The 19590-nt window shown below is 33.7% G+C and overlaps 2 pseudogenes; both read right to left on the bottom strand.

The window, feature by feature from the left end:
- Positions 1-1633: 1633 nt before the first annotated feature.
- LOC114166320 (uncharacterized) lies at positions 1634-4643 on the bottom strand (annotated as a pseudogene).
- Positions 4644-6426: 1783 nt separating this feature from the next.
- Positions 6427-19190, bottom strand: LOC146882404 (uncharacterized; annotated as a pseudogene).
- Positions 19191-19590: the final 400 nt, after the last annotated feature.

The raw sequence follows: 19590 nt of genomic DNA, 5'->3' as shown, positions 1-19590 counted from the left end.
AATACTGAAGTTGTTATAGATAAGTAGTATTAATTTGATCGCTTGACGACAGCGTTATCACCCAAACACCACACGTCAACCAGAGCACCCAAACCACATATCCAATTATCCTAGCATGGCCTAATCACACTTAAGCACATCATATTAACAACAATCATATAGATATCAAATACATATTTACACTTGTATTCAAATCAAACATATAATATATCGAACATACAATTATACATTCAACTTATACAATTCATAAAAACAGTTCAACTAGTACATCTGTGTTTCCCTTATTCTCATACCTAACACCATTTTAGACTATGTTGGCCATATCACCCAATTATGTTTCATGCAATATACCAAGGATCACTTTAATTGCAACTTGAATTTAACAAAGGATCACTCATGCTTTTAGGGAATTCAAAACCATATACCACATAAAACCATAACTCACGTAAAACATATAATCATGTCATTCAACACTTGCAATAATTCTTGTATCTAATATCTTATCCCAAAAATCAAGTTTCTAATAACTATCCAATCATCAATAGTGGCCATTTTCACATATTCATAATATCATACATTCGAACTAACATATATAGATTTATATATTCAACATGGCTCAACAAGTACTACCAAAAACATACTTATCACTCACACACACACACCCTAAACCCTATATATATATATATATATATATATATATATATATATATATATATATATATATATATATATATATATATGCATTAATCAATTTAGGACATACCAACACTTAAGCACACTTAAGCATCCAATACTAATCATACTCTTAGGGAATTCAAACCAACAATCACAACTAACATATAACTCTAGCTACGATCCTCCGATTCAAATCTCCACCGTTCAAAGCAAAAACCAATATGTTATGGATCCCCCGTCAAAAGTTTGCCTAAATCAGACAGTTAACGAACCAGGAAACACAATTTTATGAAAACTGTGCAGACTAGAAAAATCGGTGGCATCCAGCACCCAAACACTAGTGTAAAATAGGCTTTTTATACCGGTTAAAAAAGGCTTTTTATACTGGTTATAGCATCGGTATAGATGCAGGTGGTATAGAAGGTTTGATCTTTCTACATCGGTTCCATGACAGGTATAAATTTTTTTTATGCCATTTCTAAAACCGGTATAGAAAGTTCTATTGGAAATAGAAAGTTATGTTAAAAAAAAATGACTTACTATACCGATTATAGTTCCAACCGGTATAAAAAATTACACATTTTACACCAAGTATGACCTTAACCGGTATAAAAAGTGATTTATTATTTTTTTATGAAACATTCGTTTGTGCTTCTTACCACATACAAAATTTGTATATAATTACCCAAAACATCCAGAAAACAAATCTCATTCAATCTAATATTTACATGAAATAGAATCTAATGTTTATATGAAATATATATACTACTCCAAAGAGAATTACTATATAAGTCATAAAACACCTAACATCATCTTATATAGTGTATATAATTACCCAAAACATCCAGAAAATAAATCTCATTCAATCTATTATTTACATGAAATAGAATCTAGTGTTTATATGAAATATAATACTACTCCAAAATGAATTACTATATAAGTCATAAAACACCTAACATCATCTTATATAAACACTTAAAAGAAACGAAGCCCACAGCTCACGAACTTCCTTCAAGACTCCTTAATCCATTGGAGATGTGTCATTGAAAATCTACACAATGAATAGTTGAGTCAACAATCTTTTAGTAATAAATACTTAAGATGTGATTTATAAATTGTACATATTACCATATCCCATGAGTCAACAATGTTTGCGGATATGATTCTATGCATGTGCCTCATGGTATAATATCCACACTCATAGCTTCCCGGTTGACGTGAGCACTACAAGTTAAATTCATATAATATCATAAATTTGATAATTGTATTTCAACAGTTTGAAGATTAACTACTTACAGTTGGCGCAATGAATTGCAACTTCTTTCTAGAAGTGATTTGTTGTCCCTGCAACCTAGAATGAGCCTCAACCCCTCTGTAAAATTTAATGTATATTGAAATTGTGCCTAATATGGAACTTAGTAAAATTAAATTATATAACACAAAAAATAAGTTAATAAAAAAAAACTTACGCTTGTAAAGTACTTTTAATTTTCAAAGTGTTAGGCTTCTTGTGTAATGAACACAAAAGAACCACAACAAACTTCTGAGGAAGAATTACCAGCAACTGCCAATGACCCCTACAGATTCAAATATCATTATATACAATTAAGTTTTACATAAATATAATTTAATGTATAAAAGACATTCTTACTGTTGCAAATAAGGCGCTAAGTACACTTCTTTTTTCCCAACATCAAATGCCTTTAATAGGTACTTCAGAACCTCTTCACTTTTATTCCCAACGCCTTGAATGGCAATAGGATCAATAAATCCATATATGTGATCATTCTTCTTCTCAGTGCATCTACGATGTAAATACCTTAAACATTGAAAATAAATAATATAAGAATAACATATTGAATATATTCAAACTTCATAAAAGTAATAAAAGTTTACTTAGAACAACCAAAGTTGTATTACTGATATACATAACATATCAGTGCCAGAGAGAACTTCAAAAATATCCTTTTGACATATAAAGAAAGGGGTGTTGAAGGTCCTATTTGTGGCTTAGGGAGGCATTTCTAATTGTATAGGTTGCAAGGCGATAGTCGCTGCCATTGCACCAATTCGTTCTAGAATTGTCTGTTGTGGTAATGATTCATTCACATCTTCCTTTTCTTGTACTTTAATCTGCTATTCATATTTAAAGTAATAAATAACATTAGTATACACCGATGTAAATAAATGCATAATTAAAACAAGTAAGGACAATTACCTCCTTTGCAATTACTTTTGCTAATCTAATTGGCCAAAGGATAAAATTTCCAGGGGCCTGCCCCACTGTCTTAACCTCTTGAGTGGGCACTGGGACTCGAGCAGTAGCATCTCGAACATCTACAACCACTACTCTCATCATATCATCTGCAATGGTTGCATGGTGTATGGTTGACCCCAATGCATACATTTTACCTAAGGTAACCAAATAATATTTGTAAAATAAATAAGACAATATAATTAGGCTAAAACAAATACATGCAAAACAATATAATTAGACAAATTACCTAAAGCCACCAAGGACTGTAAGAGATCATCAATGAACAGCTCGTAATCTGCATCAACAGTGAGAGAAGCCTCTTCAAGAGGAACATCACAACTCCCCTTTGTGCTTACACAAATAAGAGAAGGTTGTTGAGGAGGATTACAAGGTTAGGCTGAGGGAGAGGCTAACTCTGCTCTCATGTCTGCTAACAATTGTGCCTTCATATCAAAGTACTCTTTCTTCATCTCCTTCTTAATCTCCTCCCTAATTTCATCCCTCATTTGTTCTCTCATTTCTTCTTTGATGGACATGATGACTTCCTCATTGATATTTGCTTTATTATGATTAGCTGATGGAGGACCAAAGAATTGACGGATACCTACAAATTTTCCAACACCACGAACACGTCCAGGATGCTCTGGACGACCAATGGCAACTGCCAATATGTCCTCACGCCCTTGTGGAATGAATGATCCTTGTGTGCTTTGCTCGACCAGCTCATCCTACAAAACAAAAACTTTAAGTTAAGATTAAAACAATATATTAATACACATCTAAAAATAAATTAGTTTGAGTTACTTACAATACGCCTAGCTACGCTTTCTGTTTCTACAGATATGTAATCCCCTGTTGGTTTTTGATGAGCTCTTTTCCATTTATCATGGCGAGGAGGATGAGTAACAGTAGTCCCACTGGAATTAGAGGCAGATGCCTCTTTCATCATCTTCTGCTCCAATTTATCATAACCCCCACGAGACAATCTATGGGGGTGGACATTCTTGTTTGCTATCTCTTGTGCAACTTTCCTCTTAGTCTATGAGCACCAAAGTATAAAGAATGATTTATGTTAGCAATATGTTCAATTAAATAGTTAAACCTACATATAATATGAATTTATCTGAAAGACAGGATTTAATCGCCTTTCCTTAAAAGCCTGCCATGTGTCTCCATCAAGGAATGGATACTTCTCACAAGGGTTTCTATCACTTAAGGGACCATAGATATAACGACTTGTAAGGTCCGTCTTAAAACCCTTCCATCGTTCCCCAACAAATGAAATCCATTTCTTCCTCAATAGATTACTATTTGGGACATCATATGTGACCTATATAATAAGAATGGATTACATATGTTAAATATCAGTTATATATGTACATAATAAATTATATAAGTTAAGATTTCATACTTGGACACTTAGCCAAATCTGATTCTTTACTGTCTCTGGAACATGGTCTCAATCATCTATAAGAATGGATGACTTGCTTCTACCAAGCAAGGCCACATAGTTGGTGAATTTTGTGCTATTTTCTCCCAAAGCTTTACCAGTTTGCATATCAAACTGGATAGGCAATCTCTGATCCGCATTACGACTGACTGTTAACTCTCTCAACCTAGTTCCACGCCTACCATTTTTTTTGGTACACGTATGAATCTTGTCCCCACCTTGTGAAGGTGGAAGGTCACCAAATGGTGTGTCACCGGACATTTCCCTATTCAAATAAATAATTGTTAGTGAGATTATTAAATAATTTCTATGTCCCTATTCAATGAAGGTGATTTAATGATACAGTTTGACGTACATGAGAAATTTATAACAGTAAATGATCCCCCAGCACATAATATAATTCAAAAAACTATTCTTTCATCTTTTCATAAACGCACATGCATGCCTAAGACTATCAAAGGCTTGTATAATGAACAAGTCAGTACATACACAGACACTTCATGTCAAACAAATTTCACACATTTATTGAGCTTAGTTCTAATTATCTAGAAGCTAAAGGCTTAAAGTTTCCTTTAGATAAACCTAAACAGAAGATTTGGATCTTAGGTTTACAGGAGCAGTACAGGTGAAGAAAACATGGGAAGTCTTTTGGCAATATTAACGTTATTTTGTGTTTAGAATGAAGGAATGAAAGAACAATTTATTTTTTCTTAAAATCAAGTGTTTTTACTATTTCTTTCTTTTCAACCAATCATACCATTATTTTGGAAAAAGAAAAATGAAAATATATAAGAAATTATCAATTTTCATCATTATCTAGAACTGTGTATACTAATAACATTATAGTAAATAAAAAACAACTTTAATCATTTCAATATTGTATTTCTTTTACGCTTGCATCATCTGTTGAAAAAAAAGTTTCCTTTACTTCTTTCTTTCTCTTTCTATAGTTCACATCATTAACATTTTATTAAACATGGTTATAATTAACAGAGATGGTATTTTGTCAACAGTTATATATACAATTCTTGATGTGGTTACTTCACTAAAAAATAAATAAATAAATATATATATATATATATATATATATATATATATATATATATATATATATATATATATAATAAAAGGTGTATTTATAGTTAAATAATGTAAAAAAAAACATTAAAATAATAGTAAATTAAGAGTTATGTGAGTAAAAAGAAAGGAAGAGTTGCTAAGTATCCTAGTCCTAGATAATTAAAAGGTGTAAAAAGGAATTTTTTTATGCAATTTTTTCATGAGTGCATGGGAAACAAGATTGAGAAAAACCATGAACAAAACATTGGTGCAAACAAAACAACATTCATGTATGCAGGTATCTTAACTCGCAGGAGCACACGATGATTTTTAGAGACAAATCAAAAAACCCTAAAGATTGCTATCTTTGGCTACACAAGGTAATAACATAGTGCACCCTTTTCTGGTTTCACTAAAGATAGAGAAGAACACAACAGGGGAACATAGTAGTCTCTTCCTGCATCAAGTCATGAACCGTATATTCTAATTCCCAATATTTTATTTCATTAACTTCATGAACCTCCTTTGAACGAAAAAAGGGTAACCTATGAAGCATAAACACAGACGAGACTCATAATAGTAAATTATAGTAGGACACAATATGACAAACTTGTAACATTAGCATAACAGTAACATTCTAAAAGAAAGAGAGAACAAGACTTTCACATTGGAAGGTCCCATAAAAAATGATATGCAAAGGGTTTTAAAGAATATTCACATAATCATATAGAAAAAGTAGAATATAAAAGTTACCTGAAAGTAATGGATATTAGGTTATCTTGTTTGTAATGGCTTCAGATCAAAACTTTCAACCTACCTACCTATGAAGAATATAAAATAAATAAAGATGAAGTGAACCACATGAATCATAGTTTTTAAAACAATGAACTAGAAGAGATAAAATGTACCAATGAACTTGAACTGAGAAAGATGAAGAGGGTGAAGAAAAGCCACACACAAGTTTATGAGCGCATAAATAAATGGGTCAAGTTAGAATGTTCTCCCACAACCCTTCGTTGTGGTCATCACGTACGGCATGAACATCATTTACTTCATTGTCGACATTCAAGGTCGGCATATTTGATGAGAAGGATGGAGTTTCGCTAATATCAAGTATGATTTCATCAATGTAATCAGTATAATGTATGGTTCTGCCTTGGAGAACCACTGACCATCTTTTGTTAGCAGGATCAGTGACATAAAACACTTGTTTTGCTTGAGATGCCATGATGAATGGCTCTTTAGTATAACCTTCCTTTTCTAGGTCAACCAAGGTAAAACCTAGATCATCAGTCTTCACGCCAGTATTACCATCAACCCACTTACATTTAAAAATAGGTACTCTGAAACTTATGTAATCTATTACCCAAATATCTTCAATTACACCAAAGTAGCACATTGAGGCCATAATCGGATATTTATCCTTTGAACTTGAGAAATGCATTGATTCAGCTACAACCATTACTCCACTATTCTATGTGGTGCTTTTTTCATCTTCGTCTTTTGTATGAAATGTATAATTGTTTATATCATACCCACTCCAGCATAAGACATCATAGTTTGGCTCACTTGCTAGCCAATTTAATGTATCAGAAGTTGTATTGTCATTTTGAACCTGTTGTTTGAACCACTTCAAAAACGTTTTGTTGTGCTCATTAATGACCCACTTTTGAGACATTCGTGGATTATTTCTCTTCACAATATCTTTATGAGCACTTAAATAAGGGATGACTTCTTTAGTGTTATTCAATATATATAAATGTGCTTGGAGAACTTCATCTCTACTCAGAGTTATAACTTTTGCACTTCGAGTACCTTTACCATCACCTCTTCCATGGCAACGAGACTTTAGTACCCCTATAGCTTCAACTTGTGATAAGTAGTCTGTACAAAACTCAATAGCTTCCTTTGTAATATATCTTTCAACAATTGATGCTTCTGGACGATATTGATTCTTTACATACCCTTTCAATATCTTCATGTATCGCTCAGTAGGGTACATCCATCGTAAGAATACTGGACCACAAATTCTAACTTCTCGGACTAAATGAATAATCAGATGGACCATAATATCAAAGAATGATGGAGGAAAGTACATCTCCAACTGACACAATATGAGTACAGCCTCATTTTCTAACTGATCCAACTTCTCAATATCGATAACCTTACTATATATTGCATTAAAAAAGAAGCACAATCTTGTTAAGGTATATCTAAAATTCTTAGGCAATATGCCTCGAATAGCCACTGGTAGAAGTTGTTGCATCAATACATGACAATCATGAGATTTTAACCCAAGCAATTTTAGATCTTTCATGGATACAAGTCTTTTAAAATTGGAAGAGTAACCTAGTGGAACTTTCACACCTTGTAAAATCTCACAAAAAGTTCTCTTCTCTTGTTTAGACAATGTGTGACATGCTGGCGGAAAGTATGTTCGCTTACCATGTGATTGTGGAGCTAATTGTTCTCTTATACCCATTTCAACTAAGTCCAAACGAGCATTTAGACCATCTTTTGTCTTGCCTTGAATATTGATGAGTGTTCCGATAATACTATCACACACATTTTTCTCTACATGCATGACATCTATACAATGTCTCACATCAAGAACCCTCAAATATGGGAGATCAAAGAAAATTGACCTTTTCTTCCATATGTTGCTTGAAGTGCCTTTATTTTTCATCTTTCCAAACACAACCCCAATGTCTTTCACACGCTCATATACTTGTGACCCACTTAAAACCATTGGAGCTAATTCATTTTCTTGACACCCATTAAATGCTTTCTTCAATTTACGATATGGATGGTTTGTACTAAGAAATCTTCGATGTCCAAGGTATATTGTTTTCCTTCCATGTTGTAGTTGATGGTGACATGTGCCTTCTTCAAATATAGGGCATGCTTTGTGACCCTTAGTGCTATATCCACTTAAATTACCATATGCTGGAAAATCATTGATTGTACAAAATAACATGGCATGCAACTTGAATGAATCACTAGTGTACCCATCAAACATATCAACACCCTCCTCCCATAACATCTTCAAATCTTCAACTAATGGGGTTAAATAAATATCAATGTCGTTTCTTGTTTGTCTTGGACTTGAAATCATCAAGGATAACATTACATATTTGCGTTTCATGCACAACCAAGGAGGTAAATTGTAAATCACTAATAGAACAGGCCATGAACTATGTTTACTACTCAAGTTACCATATGGATTCATTCCATCTGTAGCAAGTCCAAATCTAATGTTCCTTGAATCATTGGAGAAATTTGGGAACATGGAATCAATTTTCTTCCATTGCAAACCATCTGCCGGATGTCTCAAATGGCCATCTGTTGTACGTCCATCTGCATGCCATCTCATGAGTTTTGCATCATTTGCATTGCTGAATAAACGTTTCAATCGTGGAACTACAGGATGATACCACAAAACTTTCGTTGGAGGACCCTTACTATCAAATTCAAACTCACTATGTTTCTGTTTGTATTGTGACACCCCACATCGTGGACATTGATGTAACATGGCTAACTCCTTCTTGTACAAGACACAATCGTTTGGGCATGCATGAATTTTTTGATACTCCATACCCATCGGACCTAATATCTTCTTCGCATCATAATTGCGTGTTGGCAATGTGTAACCTTTAGGAAGCATGTCACTCAACAACTCAAGTAATTCCGTGAAAACTAAAAAACCACATGCACACATATTGGTATACGATGCTAGAATGAAGTAAGGACCGACAAACTGGATGGATTTTCAACACAGAATAGCAAGTGATGTGACTTACAAACTGGATTCCAGTGTCATTGAGAATTCCAATTCCAGCAGAAGCAAAGTTGGCACCGACAAACAATCTTTCCCCGTTGAGCTCGGGATCTAAATATGGCAATGTGGATTCGCACGCGCCAATAGCTTCACCTACACATAAATAAAATATCAGAACAATAACTAGTACATTATATTATACATGTACACACACAAACACAATACTAGTACTAGTAAGATTGAAGCAATAATTAAGAAAAAGAAGTTTAAAAACGAAACTGATGAAGTCAGGAATGTTCCGGCCATTAGAGAAACGGCCAGTGGCTCTTTCGGTTGGGTAATCAATGCCATAAGGAGGAGAATCAGCATGATTCTCTAATTAATTATGTGGGGCGTTCAAATTAATTAATGCTCGTGAAAGGCAAAAAGGGACATACAAATATCATTCCTTACAAAAAAAATGCTTCTACAAGAGCTCTCAGATCCTTGTCAGATATGCTTTTAAAGCCAACAACAACCCTGCCATATTAAAAAGTTAATGAAGTAAAGCTTCAGAATTTCTCATAACAAGCTTCCTATGATTAATAATGCAATCATAAAATATGTGGAATCTGTCTACATGTTAAATTTAACAAGATTGGAAATATCAATTAAGAAATGCACCAACCAACAGAGGAAGAATGCAACCCATTCAAAAAGAAAGTCAAGATATCAGATGCAAACATTTCACTTCTAACTGAAGCAAATTTTAAAATCACGAAGGTATGCACCATCCATCCATATATAGAGATATAGGTTTTTTCACAATCAGTTGACTAATTTTAATAATAACGATGAAAGCACTATAGAATGCTTTTCATCTAGCCTATATTGTCTTCAGAAATTTTTAATCCTAAACTGCTTCTAAAATGAGAAATATGACCCAATTAGAAAATGACAGCCAAAGGTCTTGTAAATCCATTTAAACAACGCAAAATTTGCTTCAGCACAGGCAACCAACTAGTGTCTAGGGAGAACATGAGAGTATGAATAAAAAGAGAGAACAAGACCACCTAAGTCCAGCACACCAACAACATTAAAGTGCCAAAGAGAGATTTTGTTAAATGTTCGAGAAAATCTGACAGGGACTTGGGTATTATGGGGTGCCTCAGTCCTGCATTAAGGAGTATGAATGGCTTGGCGAAATAATTAAGTGATGAAGGATTGACCCCAACCAAGGATGGAGGCACATGCTTAAGAAGACTAAGCATGTTTAGAAAGGAAGTTCACTAATCCTTCATCCCTTTTATTTGTGTTTGTTATTTTTGATTCCCTAAGTTGACTTAGTTGAATCAACTTTAGTTGACTTGTTGACCTTTGACTAGGTTTGACTTGTTGACTATAGTTGACTTGACTTAAGTCAACATTCTAATCTATGTTTATTTGCTTTGTAGGTTAATTAGGAATAAGAAATCAATGCTAGGTGGCGCATGGTGATTGGGGAGCATAAATGATGTGGAGGAGAGAGTAAAGCAAAGGCATAAAGCATAAAGAAAAAGGCATAAAGCAAGTGTACCTATGTACCTTTGGTCTCCTTTGTTTTTAGCACACTATGGCCACTTTTTGGAGACATATGAGACACATTTTTTGTCTCCTTTTATGCTAGAACGAAATTAGCCTTGCACACACCATAGTTAGCTCTTTTGTCTCTCATTTTTGTAATCTTATTTAACCTACTTTCTAGAAGCTAGGGTTAGGTTTTTGTATAGACATCCTTAGGTATCTTTTATTTGCTTAGAGGCCCCTAAACTCTTCTATATAAGGGGTGCTCCTAGACATGTAAAAGGGTTGAAGATTTTGAAGTAAAAACACTCTTGTGTCTCAACCATTTGTGAGAGTTTTCTCCCTAGGGAGTGAATACTTTTAAGCCTTATCTTGCATAGCAAGTGGCGGCACACATCCACTCATCTTCTAGGTTGTCATGGCTTCTAGCCTAGCCTTGTAGTGGCGTGCTTCTCACATTTTTACCATTCCTTTCCTTTCCATTTTATGTTTTCTTCTTCCTTTAATTGTTCTTGGTTTTCTATGGTTTATGTGCTTTCCATTTCCTTTTTATTTTGAATCAATCCATCATCTTCTTCTCTTGAGCTTTGGGAAAGGAACCTTCACATCTAGATAGCTTGCTATCTTAATGTCCAGTGGGGATTTCACTTAGCTTTCTTAATCAACTCACACCATATTCAATAATCTTAAAAAGGAACAAGATAATCCTTCATCATTAAGTGACTTGGATTTGGTTCTCACCCTTGACGGCTAGATTTTAAGGGAGGGTTCTCCTAGTGTTTGGGTGGTTATCGGTTTGTTGCCAGTGTCTTAGAAAGGACTGCCTTGGAAGGTTTGACCAAAAAGACCGAGTGAAGTGCTACAGAGTGTGGGACCTAAATTTGGCAATCCATATATGACACTTCTTATTGTGCCTAACTTTGGCAATCCATATATGTTTCTAAAGTGAATTTCTGATCTGTGGAAGGTTACAGTCGTGAATGGTCAAAATCTCAAATGAAAACTTTACTCGTATAATTTCCATCAATTTTCAAATTTAACTTTATAAAATTGATCTCACACTTACAAATAATTTCCCGTAATTCTTTCCCCCATTTTCATCATAAACGAAATCAATTTGGTCCCTGCTAAATATATTAACATTAAAAGAAGGATCATCTAGATGTGTTCCCAATGAATATTAAGAAGACAATCAGTAGAGTTGAGTATTTGTAGGAGCTCTGACCAGAATATGACAGAGCATCTGTAGAGGATGACTTATAGGAAAAAAACACATAAAGAAACATCTATTTTTTATATAGAGCACTGATATACTCCACAAAAGGTAATCCCGTTTGAATTAAGTAGGACCACTGCGACAACAAAGCTATCACTTTTAGTATTTAATGCAGTTGCATATGTAGGACTCAAATTTGAGACTATCGGTTAAGCTAGAACATCCCCGTGCTAGTTGATTTACATCCTTGGTGGTAAAAGAAAATTATTGTATAAAGAAAAACTCAATTAACTAACTAACAATGGTGTTAAAATAATGTAGTTGTTTTGAAAATACTTAAGTTTAAGCCGAGGCACTGATTTGAGAATAAAAGTACTTTGGTCATGAAATTGAAAGGAAACTACAAGGCCCAAAATTTGGATTTAACCTTTGAATTTTATTTAACAAAGGATAACATCTTACTCTGTGTGGGATAAACATAGGTACCGATGTGAGGTGAGACTGAATATTTACCTACATTTCTTTATATAAAATTGAAATAATTTACCTTTCCTCAAATTCCCCAAAATTCCTCTATTCACCTCAAAACCCACTTTTCCTTTCATCACCCATTTCTTTGCCACTGCATGCATGATATAACATAACATGGCTAATTAGTGAAATAACTGATAAAACTGATGCAGATAGGATTCCCTGGTCATAAAAGAATCAAATTGCTTCCATTAAGGATTATTATGAAATGTCAACAATTCAAGTGAGATGCTTATTTCTGACAATTAAAGCCTATAAATCAGCCAGTCCAAGATTGGGTTGGGTCAAAACCACATATAGCTAACCATATTCAATGTCGATATAATAAATTTGTAAACAGAGGATATGCACATTTGCAAGATCCAAAGATAATTAACATAACTCCTGATGATGTCTGTACATTATAGAATAAGTAGCAAAATAGCTGACCATTAACGCGTGAGCATGTCAGCAAGGCCAAAATGGTCGGCACATCATAATTCAAATCTAAATATAACTAACAGAGCAAGGGTAACTTAAGTACAAATATAGTTAGTATTGTTTCTAACAGTGCAGGGGAGAGAAAAAGGCATATACAGGTATCCAACCAATGGCTCAGATAACATTAGCATTAATATAAAATTGAATAGAGAAAATAAACAATATTCACAATATCATTACTGACTTAAGTTGAGCCACAAGACATACCAAATTAGAACAGACAAAAACTATCTGCTTCTCTAGTAGAGCTCCTGCAAAGAATGCTAACACCTGTAGAATAGACATAAAACCATTCAAACCAACATGTAGCTGTAAAAGTCATGGACAAACATTATACAAATTCTACACACAAATCAATACATTTCAACTTCGGGGCTCAATAACAATATTTTAATGCCATATAGGCTTACTTGTTTAATTAGTTGTTCCTGCAAAAGAACAACTACCAATTTCACTCATTCAACAAAACAACAGTAATGTGTGGTTAGGGTTCAAATGCTGACCTTCAGATGGAGAAAGCGTACAAGAGATGGACAGTGAGGGCGACACAAACTAGGAGTGACTTCGTGGGCGACTTCGCACGGTGATGCTAGCAGACGAAGAGCGCAGAAACAACACGCGACGGTGATGAGGCAACTTTGCACGGTGACGGCGGCGACTTTGCACGGTGACGATGACTTCGTAGACTTTTCACACAGTGACGGTGAAGGTTGGGAAGTGGGAGCGTGCGGTGAAGGTTGAGAAGTGGGAGCGACAAAATGAACTATGTTCGAAACGAGGAATGTGTTAAGGAAAATGAATGAACGAAATAAATGGGATACGAGAAACGTTCTCTACCGGTTAAAGTTCAACGAGTATAATATCTTTTTTAAAAATTAAAAAGAAAAAAAAAAAAAATATATATATATATATATATATATATATATATATATATATATATATATATATATATATGCGAAATTATACCAATTTTAGCTATAATTGGTATAAAAAGTTTTTTTCGATATTGCAAAAATGCCACCGCATTAATTTTTATACCGGTTGAAAGTATAATTGGCATAAAAGATCTCACATTATTTACAAAATTGTCATCCGCCTCTTGTTTTATACCTGGTAGATTTGAACAGGTATATTAATGTAGGTATAAAAAGTTTATTTTGCACTAGTGAAAAGTCAAGAACCTAGCGCCTAATGGTACAAAACTAGCGCCTGAAGATCCTTGCTGCGTGAAAACACGAAAAATAGTGTGTTTTTTATGAAAATACCTATTCCACATATCCACTAATGAAACTCATAAACTAGTTGGTTTTAACATGAGTCGCCTAACGATTTTGAAGGCCCACCAGGCGATTTTTGAAAAATTTTCAAAACGCAATATAGTCCAGAAAAATCATATCTAGGCATCCAGGCTTATCATACAATGCAAAATTACGTAAATAAATATTAAGTACGAGGTACAACTCCCCTAACTTGAATAATCTTTGCACAAATTTGGAGTTGTTATAGTCCTTCTTGCACGACAATTGATCCAGCCCTTGTCTCCTGTCCAAATTTTTTCTAAGCTTTTGATACTCTCTCTAATTAGTGTCCAAAACTCACTCTCCACAGTCCTCACAATATGGTAGTCTCAAAACCTACACAATATGGTAGTCTCAAAACCTACACTTTAATTAGTCTTAATGACTAGAAAACGGGATTGCATTCAAAAATTGTTTTAATTGTCATTCAAAACCATTACTAGATAGTTTTTCCAACCCTTCCATCTGCCCCTTAAGATGGCTAGGGTTTCTGGTCCTTCACAGTCGTGCCAAAAAGGAACTTATTTCGCATAAGTAGGTTTTGAGACACATCCAATTATCACTCATCATGATCATGTATATTATTAAAAAAATAGACAATTAAGTTAGCACACAATTGGCATACACAAGACTTAAACTCAAGTCCTCTCATATCACCAAGTACTCTCAACCACTTGAGCTAATATTATTCCACATCACAAACCTCGCCATTAAATGCTATAAAGGTTCCCACTACTCGCATTTATCAAATCATTACAGTGGTATAATGACTTTGTGCCACATTGAGTGTCCTAGAAGCATATGAAATCACATGAGGAAATTTATTAATCCATTGTACTAGAACAGCTCCAAGAGCAAAATCTAAGGCATCACACATTAATTCAAATGGCCTACTCCAGTTTGGAGGTTTAACAATGGGTGCCTCGATTAATCTTCTTCTCAGCTCCAGAAATGCTTGCTTGTAGGAATTATCAAAAAGTCGAAGTTCACTTCCATCCTTAATAGACTTGAAAGGGGGCAATCGTACTAAGATCCTTGATGAACCTTCTATTATAGCCTCTATGCCCAAAGAAGGATCTAACATCTTTGACTATTTTGGAAAAAGGCTACCCGTGCTTACGGATACGCGTTTTTTGAAAAATATTAAAATTAAAATTAAAATTAAATTTATATTTTATTATATTAAGTTTAATTAAATTTTAATTAATGTTTAATTTTAATTAAGATAAATAATCATATGGATCAAGTCCATCCAAGTAAGGAATCATAATCATGGCATAAGTAGCATAATACTCGAGGTATATTAACCCTCATTTTGGACTGGAGAGAACAATAACAACCTTTGGAAATCTTTACGTAGTATAGTTGATTTTACACATAAGTGTAAATTATTTTGTAGTTTCCATGCAATAATACTTCATTATAAAAAACTACTGTAGGATCTTAAGATTCATGATTCTCACATGTTCACGCAGATAATCACACATTTACGCACAGAATCACACATTCATGTACATAAATCATAACAGGATACTAACCTGGTCCATGAGAGACCCAATAGTAATGCGTTCTTCAATCTCTATTCTTCAACCTCCTTTCCCCAATCTATCTCTTTGCCTTCGTTACTCCTCTCACACTCTCTTTCTTGATAGCTTATTGTGAGAGAATCTTATGACCAGATACAGAACCCTAATATCCTTTTTTAAGCCAATGTCCATCAAGTTGGACTAAGCTTTATTTTATTTTATTAATAACCAATAGGTCATTATATTTTATTAAATCACAATTAGACTCATCATAATATTTCAAATGAGTCACATAAAAAAATTAATTCGTCAATTAATTCTAACAACAATAACAATATATATGATGTATTCAACTTGTAAATAGAACTTTCTCTATTTTGGGGGTGTTAGAATAATTTTCATTGTTTCCATAACCCTAAACAAATGTCCTTTTTTGTACATAATATTAAAATATTTTAAAAATATAATCAGCGTCAGTGCAGTAAAGGCTTTTTTCCCCGATTATTTTCGTCATTTTGCCTCGGCTCTGGAACCGAGGCATATTGGGACAAGACCAAAAGGTACCCCCTTTTGGCCTCGGTTGTTACCCGAGGCCATATGCCCCCTTTTATGCTTCGGTTGTTAACAAACTGGTGCCATATAATACTTTTTCTGCCACGGGTCAAGTAGAATCGAAGCCATAGGTTTTAAATAATTTTTTGGTTAAATTACCCTTTTGGTCCCTCTATTTGTCATGAAATTTCATTTTGGTCCTCGCGTTTTTCGTTGTCTCAATTTAGTCCTCATTTTCTTAAAAATGACTCAATTTGGTCCTCACCGTTAACTTTGACCAGACGGTGTTAAAGTCAATGCCACGTGTCAATTTCTGGTTTTTTTGAATTTTTTTAATATTTTTTGAATTTTTTTTTTGAATTTTTTGAAATTTTTTTTTTAATTTTTGACACGTATCATTTCACCGTTGTGCCACGTGTCAAAGTGACTGAATTTGGTCCCTATATTTGTTTTTAGTTTCAATTTAGTCCCAATTTTTGTAAAAATGTAGCAATATTGTCCCTCCTTAGATTGAGACTCAATTTAATCTTTGTATACAACTTATGATGATATTCTTAATAAAATTGACATTTTTATTAAATATTTATAGAAATATTTTTAAATAAATTTTTTTTAGTTTTATTATTAAACAAAGTTAAACCCCAAACTTAATTTCAAAAATTAACAATTTTGTCATCATATATAAAGACATCAAGTGTATCATATTATACAAACTTGGTAAAGATTAAAAATCAAATAACTTGTCACACATAAATTTAGGGACTAAATTGAAACTAAAAACAAATATAGGGACCAAATTGAGTCACTTTGACACGTGGCACGACCGTGAAGTGACACGTGTCAAAAAGAAAAAATTTTAAAAAAAATTTTAAAAAAATATTAAAAAAAATTTAAAAATTAAAAAAAAAATAAAAAACATATTAAAAAAATCAAAAAAACCAGAAATTGGCACGTGGTGTTGACTTTAACACCGTCTGATCAAAGTTAACGGTGAGGACCAAATTGAGTCATTTTTAAGAAAATGAGGCCCAAATTGAGACAACGAAAAACGCGAGGACCAAAATGAAATTTCATGACAAATAGAGGGACCAAAAGGGTAATTTAACCTAATTTTTTTTAATTAAAATTTTCGCAGACTCTTTGGCCTCGGTTATGGTAAAAACCGAGGCCATAGGGTGCATTTTTGCTTCGATCTTGGTAATAACCGAGGCCTATTCTGCTGCTTTTTTTTTAAATAAATTTTTTGTTTTATTATGATTCCCACATTTAAACCTGCATATTTTTTTTCACGGAGCAGCACAAACTAGAACAAAATATTTTCTCAAACATCCACATTCCAAAAACATTTAAAAGATAATTGAAATATACACAATCCAAATGCATATATCCTAATAAATACTATTATACATTTGAATTATGAATTTTTCACATGCTATCCTACCAAAATTTATGGACTTCGTGGGAATTGGCAAAAGACTCTTCAATGTCTGCAAAATAAGACATTAAGTTAAGTTAGTATATAGAAAGACAACTTTAGTATACCAAACTTTAGAATATTGCAAAGTAATTGTTTTAATTCAAAAATATATTATCGTTTCCCAATTAGTTGTAATATGAGCACGCACAATTGTTGTCATCCATTGCATTATATAGTAACCGCACTCATATGAGCCAGTTTGTCTATTACATTACATTATATCAACAAAATTAAAATCAATTAATGAAGAAAATCAAATCAAACAATTATAAATATATGGATAGAAATATCAAACCTGGAGGGAACACCATGCAAGACATTTTGCCTTAGCCGTTAATCTCCCTAACAACATGCTATGTCCAATAATTGAACTATGATAAAGGCAATAAGTTAGGATACTTTTATATAACATGTCATTTTCATAAGATTGAGATTATGTTTCTTACCAATCTATCACTTGTCTAAGATGGTTGGGGGAAGGGCGGTGCAAAGAGCAAAACCACACAGCAAGGTTCTCCCTTAGGGAAACCATAAGTAATTGTCAATGACGTCTGAGAAGAAAATAAATTCATTGTTATGCATTAAAATGACAGATTATATTCATAAGTTAACAAAAATGACTTACCCAGCAACATAAGGGACAAAAAAAATTTCTTTTCCACGTTGAAAGCATCCAGTCACATATAATTGGATGTCATCAAACTTGTTGCTTTCATGAGTGAGTTGGGGGTCTACAAACCCATATACATCATTTAGTCCCATAGTTTCAGTGACACCAGACAAATACCTAAACATAAAATTGATTTGATATAAGTAAATATATAAATATATCATATAACTATATATAATGACTGAAAGACTTACATCATCCATAACTGAATAATGGTAATATTCAGTTCCTCTTGTCCCCGTGCAAGCTCCAAGACATCTTGGGAATGCAAGTAAAGTGGGATGTCTAGATCTCTCCCAAAAATGTTAGCATCCCAAGGAACCTGCATCGGCTTATCAGCTATGATTTCTGCAAGTTGGAGCAATGCACCAAGAGGATCGTCCTAAGAAAGAAAAATCTTCTTTGATTGAGGTTTTTCCTATATTGATGCAATTTCAGTTAAAATGGAATATAATTTAAGTTTGAATATAATAAACATGTAAACTTAAAAATGTAGTATATTTATGGGTTTAAGAGTCTGTACCGGGGGTTCAACAACAACCAAATCTCTAGGCCAAGCGAGGAAACATTGGAATGCCTGTGCCATAGTATACACCTCATCTGGTGGCACAACAACTAAAGCAAACGGCATGAGAACCTCTTCTACCGTGACCTTAACCCCATCCTCTAATAACTCCATGCCATGAAGAATTGTGGCTGCCTCAAATACTTTTCCACGAGTCACTAGTGTCTTCTCTGTACCATCCCAAATATATAGCTGACATGGATGAGTGTCATCCATGTCATCCTCGGTGGAGCTGAATAAGTCCCTTTTCCGCTTCTACCTGTTAGAGTCAACGATTTATTAATGTTATTCAATTACTTTATTAAATATCATTTATTCAATTCATAACTTATAGAAAACAAATTTACCCGTGGGAGGCACAAATGGGTCTAGTTATGGCGGAGGATCCACTAGAGAATGAATGCCATAATGCTCAAATTGGTGCATAAGTTCTTCTCTCACCTGTGTCGTGATTATTTCCTTCATTCTTTGTTCATAATCAACACCATGACTGCATGAAGACTGACGAGAGGAG

Source organism: Vigna unguiculata, chromosome 10 (genome assembly GCF_037176805.1).
Source record: "Vigna unguiculata cultivar grain cowpea cultivar isolate G323 ecotype 2 chromosome 10, ASM3717680v1, whole genome shotgun sequence".
Lineage (NCBI taxonomy): Eukaryota > Viridiplantae > Streptophyta > Magnoliopsida > Fabales > Fabaceae > Vigna > Vigna unguiculata.
The sequence above is the reverse complement of the archived record's forward strand: the minus strand, read 5'-3'. Positions and strand labels throughout refer to the sequence as shown.